Below are 7,130 nucleotides of genomic sequence, written 5' to 3'. Positions count from 1 at the left end.
AGCGACAACGTACGTCGCACTCATTTCTCTCTTTCCATAACTTGTTCTTCAGCCCCGGTCGAAATGCAAGAAAGTTCATTCACTACAAACAAGGAAGCTTTAAGTTTATTATGGACAATATTTAAATTGAGGAATATGCGTAATATGATCAAGTGGGTTAATTATCTGTTTCATTATTTCACGTTTATATTGAAGAATATGATACATATTTGTAATTTTTACACCAATACAATTAAATTCGAAAGAATGCGTTATTTGATGAGTACAAAACTGTACTATTTAAAAAACTTTATTTTTTCTCCCTCAATACTTATTTTCAATGACGTTCTAATTGTTTTTTTCCAAAATATTAGCAGTGTTTTTGTTTTCATGTAGATTGTGATTGTGATCAACAGTCGAGCCTCCGACGCCCAAGCCTGCGCCGCCGCCGCCACCGCCGCCACCGCCGCTGCTACGTGCGTCATCAAGCAACTGCTTTTTTCTCATTTCAGGTTTGATTTGATCATTTTCGCAAGCATTTTTTATTCAATAAAATGATGTTATAGCCGTATAGTAGATCTAAGATACATTTTAATTAGTTTACACTCGTATATTATTCTAATGACCAGTCATGCTACTATGTGTGTTCTTTGATAGAAGCTACTGATCAAATGGATAAGTTTGATTGGAACACATATTATTTTAAAATTCCTACTAAGGCATCCCCTTAGCATCCTTTGTTTATTGTAAGTACGTAGAGTTACAATTTTGCATACTGAAACATCTTCATGGCTTCAAAGCCACTCGGCGTGCCACAGAGCGGGTAACCGCTTTCCATGAGTTGCAGATTCGAATTATTTAACATAACTGGTGATTTTCTTGGATTTTATGATCAATCTACTTCTTAGCTTGACGTCATCGTTGTAAAAGGATTCACCCTGCTATTGCGCAGGTTCCACCGCGAGAAATCGGTAAATTACTCGTACCAATACCACGAAGCAGCATGACTTACCCTCCAGCTATCAATTTTAATATATCATCATTTCAGTTAGGGTTAAAACTGCACCCATAATTGTAAATTTTACGTCTATTGTTTGTTTCTCCAAGTGTACATTATAGTGCTATCGCATCGCTAATGACAGTATGACAGTGCAGCGAGCTTGAGCTCCGACCCGCCGCCCTGACTCTCAATTACCGGGAAAAGAACCACTTTTTGTACCAACAACTAATGGTTTTATATCAAACACGTGTTACAATGCCTACCTCCGCAGGTCACCTATAAACTTATATTCTTATTAAAAACTCACTAACAGCGATTCGATGCACATTGCTTGGTAACTTCACCTGTTTGTATATCATGACGGAGGTTAGCGAGCAATGGACGTGGAAACCTGACTGCGGTTCACGATCACGACCGTGGAATTCCTCGTGTTTATGGCACCTTTATAGAGCACTTATGAATTAATTACATAATATTTATTCAGTTTTATGGGTGTCTTTGATGGATTTTCTAATTGCTATGGCGGAATCAGAAGAACCTTTGGATTTATATTCATAACAGGCATTTTATTTCATTTGTGTTTCAAATTAATTTGAAATTCATATTTAAATAACAGAACATTCAATTAAAAATAATTATAATGATATTTCTTTGTGTGTTAGACAATATTTATTATACTTACTACACCAAATAAAACTTTTAGTAGCTAACTAGGAAAGCTCTGAGGATAAAATATTTATTTATTATACCTAGCTGCTATTTTGTGTCATATTTATATTTATAATATGTTTTACGATGTCACACATAATGAAACTTCCACTGTCTAGCTACTGCATGGATCACACATCACACATCGCTCAACAACATCGCTGGGAGATGGCAGTGCCTATATCAATGTGCTAACTAATAAATAGCGTGATGCAAAACCTTTAGGTTCCCACCAGCCCCACTTGGCCTTAAAATAATTCCCCGTCTAGTTCTTCAGACTTCCATTTCTTAGCATTTTTCATATTTACTTACTTTTAAACCTTTTATAGTTATACGTACCTAAGTAAAATTCTACGGGTGACAGAATTTTTGAAATCGTTATTGTAGTTTTTAAGTTTAATTGTTACACAAACGGTATGTTTTGTTCAGTAGATAACAGTGTAGACAAAAAATACAAAGAGCTACATATTTCTTCTTTACCTAGGGGTAGAAGTGTTCTTATTTTTTTTTGTATTAGACAATCACAATATTCGGGATATGATGTCAGTGGTTGAGTTATTAAACAATATTGTGCACAAGTGCAAATAAATACCTCCATGACGACATCAATTTCTCGAAATTATAAATGAATGAGGAAGATGCCTATTTTATTATAATTTACACTATAAAGTACAATAAAACGAAGGCTCAGATTTTCTTAAGAAAATACGTCATGCCAACCTACGATCTACGATTCAGCATAAGATCTATAAATTGAAATGCAAATTGAACAAAGATATTCTTTTAGCGATTTAATTACACTCAAACAAATACTTACTGTTGGTGCTATGATGTAGGTACATACGTAATAGTACCTACTTATACTTTGTGACACTAAATTAGGTACACTCACTTAGTTCAGAATTCATGAAACTCGACAGCAACTGTGGCACTGAAACTGAGCAAGGTAACTACGGAAAACAAAAGTACGCGATAACGCACTTTTATTTTGAAAAATAGCATAAAATGAGTCAGTCGTCATTGAAGGTACATTGCAAATACCAACATAAGGCTTAAAAGATGAAAATATAAGAAAAGGTAAGGGAGTTTTTTTTATAAAAAATATTATAATAACAAAAAGCTATTGAGTAAAGATTAGACCCAGATAATATTTTTATCCCTCAGCATATAATAATATGCTTTTCTTTATTGTCTCTCCTTATTTTACGCTTAGATCATACATATTGTTAACCAAATTCAGTCATATTTTAATACTCAACCCCGAATAAGACATTGCTATTTTTCTCTTGACTCGGCTGTTGAAGGATTGAGGGGAACTACCTTAAAGTAAATAAATTAGATACCTACTTATTACACAATTTTATAGCTGTACTTGATTCGCTAGTACTGATGTAATGATGATCCTGGTATCAGTACACGTACCTTGATTTTATGAACCCGGAAAAGGTTAGTCGTTATGTACATTGTATCCAGTTAATCTACACTAAGATTATAATGAGGAAAAATATATGATTGTATCAAAGAAGCTCTGAAACTATTGTACGCATTTGAAAAAAATACTTATTTGAGAAAAAAGGCTAGGGGTGAAATTGGAAGGGGTAGAAGAGGGTTGTTTATAGAAGTCCATGGAAGAGTTACAAGGTGAGTAGGTAAACAGCTATTTTTTTATTTAATTACAAAAAAAAAACGTCGTCTAAGATGCATCAGTTCTACGCTCTATTGGGTACAAATATTGATGTAGACTCAAATAGCGATTGCAGCAGAGCCATTTTTGGGTGTTTAACCAAAGGTATATTTTCCTAAATATACTTTTAATGGTCGCACTGTGTTTTTTCTTACACAGCAGACTTTAGGGTTATTTTCAGTTGGCATGCGAACGATGGTATTAACTTCGATCGAGTGCAGCCTGTATGTAGGTTAACCTTCTTTTGAGTTTTTTGGTTTTTTTCAAGTTAGGCTTAGGTTACATAATCTTAAATTCCTTCTTATCAATTTTCATCGCGGATACATAAAAAATGACCGTGTCTTTTTGTTTTACAACATTAGTTTTTTTTCTTCGTTATAGTGGTACAGTGACGCACATCTAATAATTGCCAACTGGCTTTTACTCAACCAGATTTTTGGAATTAATTTATAATGAAAACCAGTTCTTATTGTGGAGTGTTAGAGTCGATAACGGCTAGATAAGAGTGCAGAAGTATTTTTGCTGAATATGTGGCTGTAAAATGGCAGGTTCATTTAAAGTTGAATGCGTGTGAGGTTTTTGTGGCATGTAACCGCGACTTCTATCGATATAAACTTAATATTTTGACCCAGCAACAGAATTATAATCAACACTGAAAATAATTGGGTGCATGACAATGTAATACATATAACTACTGAACCAATTACTTAGGTTTGATATAAATTTTGGTAGGTCATAAGTAGTCGTACGTATTTTTACATAAATTACAAAGCTTTTCATCACAAGCTTTGTTAATAATTTTCTTCAAAGATTTTCCTTTTAACAGTATAATTAACTATCACAATACAAAGCTGCAAAAAGCGCATCGATTCTATTGGACCAACACCTACAATGGGTCGTCCAATCAAATGGATTCAGTTTTTGCGTTGGTTTTAATTTAGTTCCATCTTATTTTGAGCAAACAGTTGACGGTCACATAAATTCATGAGAGGTAAATATTGAGGATAACTGCGTGGATCCATCAGGTGTGCAGCCAGGTGTGCACCTGAACTAAAAGCCTGGAATAAACCCGACCGCTAAGTATTCAGTTCTAAGAAATATATCCAATATATTTTAAACCCGAACGCTTATATCTATGACGTTAGCCAGCACTTGAGTCCCAAAACCCGTTTGAGCGAAGTCAATATTTTTTGACCTCATAACTTGCGAAACAGGTAAGCAGTTCTGCTAACTATAAATTAGATGGACACTTTGGGATCATAAATTAAAACAAGTGGCAAGTGAAGAGATGTTTAAATCTTGTTGAATGCTCCTTTAAACCATTATTATTCATGTTTCTAGTGCTATTCAGTACACTTGATTAATAAACTTGTTATATTATTATGTATAGCTTGACTATGTAGGAGGGTTTTAACAAGCTTAAGTATTATAATAGATACCATAACATAACAGACTATATGTACTTATTTAAATAGGTGACCTTTCATTTAAGATAAAAACATAACTGCATTTTCATGCTGACTGGCCCGGGCCTTTCTAGGCTAAGGTACTTCATATAATATTTAAATAAAATCATATATTATAACGTTTTCCAAAATCCAATGAAGCTAGAACCGATTTTGATGAAACCTACTCGTTAATAGTGTAGTCACACAGAGGCTGCTGTGCAATGATTCCACACTACACTGCAGTCTTCTTTCTGCAGTTTCTTGTAAAAATGTAATGGAAAGGATGCATTTAAACGAGGTATATACCGTTTGATTTAAAGCTTTCAAGTCCGCGATTCACTAAATAATTAGAAAGTTGGCGTCAGAGGTCGGCCAAAGACGTCATCACAGCAAAACAAGAGGAGCAACAAAAACTAAACACGAACTGGCACAGTGGAGGAAATTATTATAGTGAACTCATGGCGAGTTGAGAGTCATCTAAAAACCCCCAATTTTATATTATACTTATCACATTAGGACCAAATGAGTTGCAGAAAGGGATATTAGGCCCTACAGGGCACTATGTTAAGGACCATGTGTACATAATGTTAAGACCAATGTAAAACTTACATAGTTGCAATAAATATGTATATTACTATTACTATTACTATTGCACCATCATGAGCCCGCAATCCTCTGGTGAACATCAGCTAGGGTTTCCCAAAGAGACTCACTAATTACATTCTATATCCAGCCTTTCTCATCCTGCCACTACCGGCTACCACTTTATGATCGTTCGTCGAGTGGGATGATAACAGAATGTTGGAGACAGCTGGGACTAAACAACGCCTAACGCCCACTCTGCAACTTCCATATTATATTCGTTGTTTAGGCTCGGCTGAATGAATAGTGTACCAATACTCTGTTATCATCTAATTGGAAGGAAGCGTGACAAAGCCAGAATGTATATGTCAATATAATTATGTATGAAAAGATTAAAGGGAAAACCGAGTCACATAAAATACCCCCTGTCTTGGATTCCTCTGTACTGCCAGCGGCAGCGACCGCGGCAGGGGCGGCGGCGGGCGGCGCGGCGGAGGCGCTCAGGGGATCCGGAAATTAGAGAAACCTGATTTGTCTCGCGCAAATCTTAATACGAGCAAAAAATCATACCACGATGACGCAAAACCGAAAATTTATTATACTCACGTCAGTTATTCGCAATTAGTTTGGTAGACATTTTGTTGATTGATCTTTATCATTAGTATTGATTTTCTGTAATAATTATTTAATGCATCATGCGTTTAATATTATGTACATAAATATATTTTTTTTATATAAAACACAGTCATCCTTCTCCTAGTTCTCCCACCATGTGCCTTTCTAGTATTAGAGCAGGATGCATATTAATATTCCATTGCAGGACATGGTCCTTCAGACTGAATTTGAATTTTGTGGATATCACATAACGCAATATCCTAGTAGACCAATAAGAAAATGTATTTAACTACAGACTGAGTAATATTTGCCCTGGCGGGGGTCCAACCCGTTGCCGATAACATTCCCTAACCCCATAATTATCATCGTTGACGCGGTTGCCATTATGACTTTTCAGAAAAGGTCACGAATTATCCCACCACCACCTCTAGTAGTGAGTCAGTATCGCAACGCGCATAAAGAGTTATAAACAATAAACAACACGTCACGACGCCGACGCCCGTCGTGCGCACTGCGCAGGTGGTAGCGCCCCCACCACGCCCCCCGCGCCCCGTCCCTTGCGCCCCCACACCCCGCGCCGCTGCATCCAAGCGCCCCTTTGGAAGGATTCGCTGAATACGTCATAGGCTAGTAGCACTACGGGATGCATTTAAGACGAGACAAAAGTTCTCCGTCACGCTCGCTCTTGAGGCTACGCGATGTGAGTAGCGCGATACATAACTTATGTTACGTCTTAATTGTGCCCCGTGCTAGCCCTTATACTTTTATAAGTCAACGGAAAAATTGGAGGCTTCTTGTCAACGAGCTTTATTGGTGACTAACTTTTACCAAGAATTTTTATAAACATGGAGCCTAATGGACGTACAATCCCAGAACCAAGTCGTATAAACAATAATGTAAGTTTTGTGTCAAAATTTCCCGAATGGAGTTTGTTGTATCTTAGAGTGACGATAGCGATATTTGTAGTACATCAATGACATTATGATCATGACGTTACCCACTTCCATTCGGAAAATAACAGAATTTTTCGTAAATGAAAAAAAAAACAACTTAGAACATCCTATTGTGTGTTGTTTTCAAGAAGAGCTGTTATTTTCAGATGTTTGTTTCAGCA

The sequence above is a fragment of the Plutella xylostella genome, chromosome 6 (genome assembly GCF_932276165.1).
Source record: "Plutella xylostella chromosome 6, ilPluXylo3.1, whole genome shotgun sequence".
Classification (NCBI taxonomy): Eukaryota; Metazoa; Arthropoda; class Insecta; order Lepidoptera; family Plutellidae; genus Plutella; species Plutella xylostella.
Note: the sequence above shows the minus strand (reverse complement) of the source record.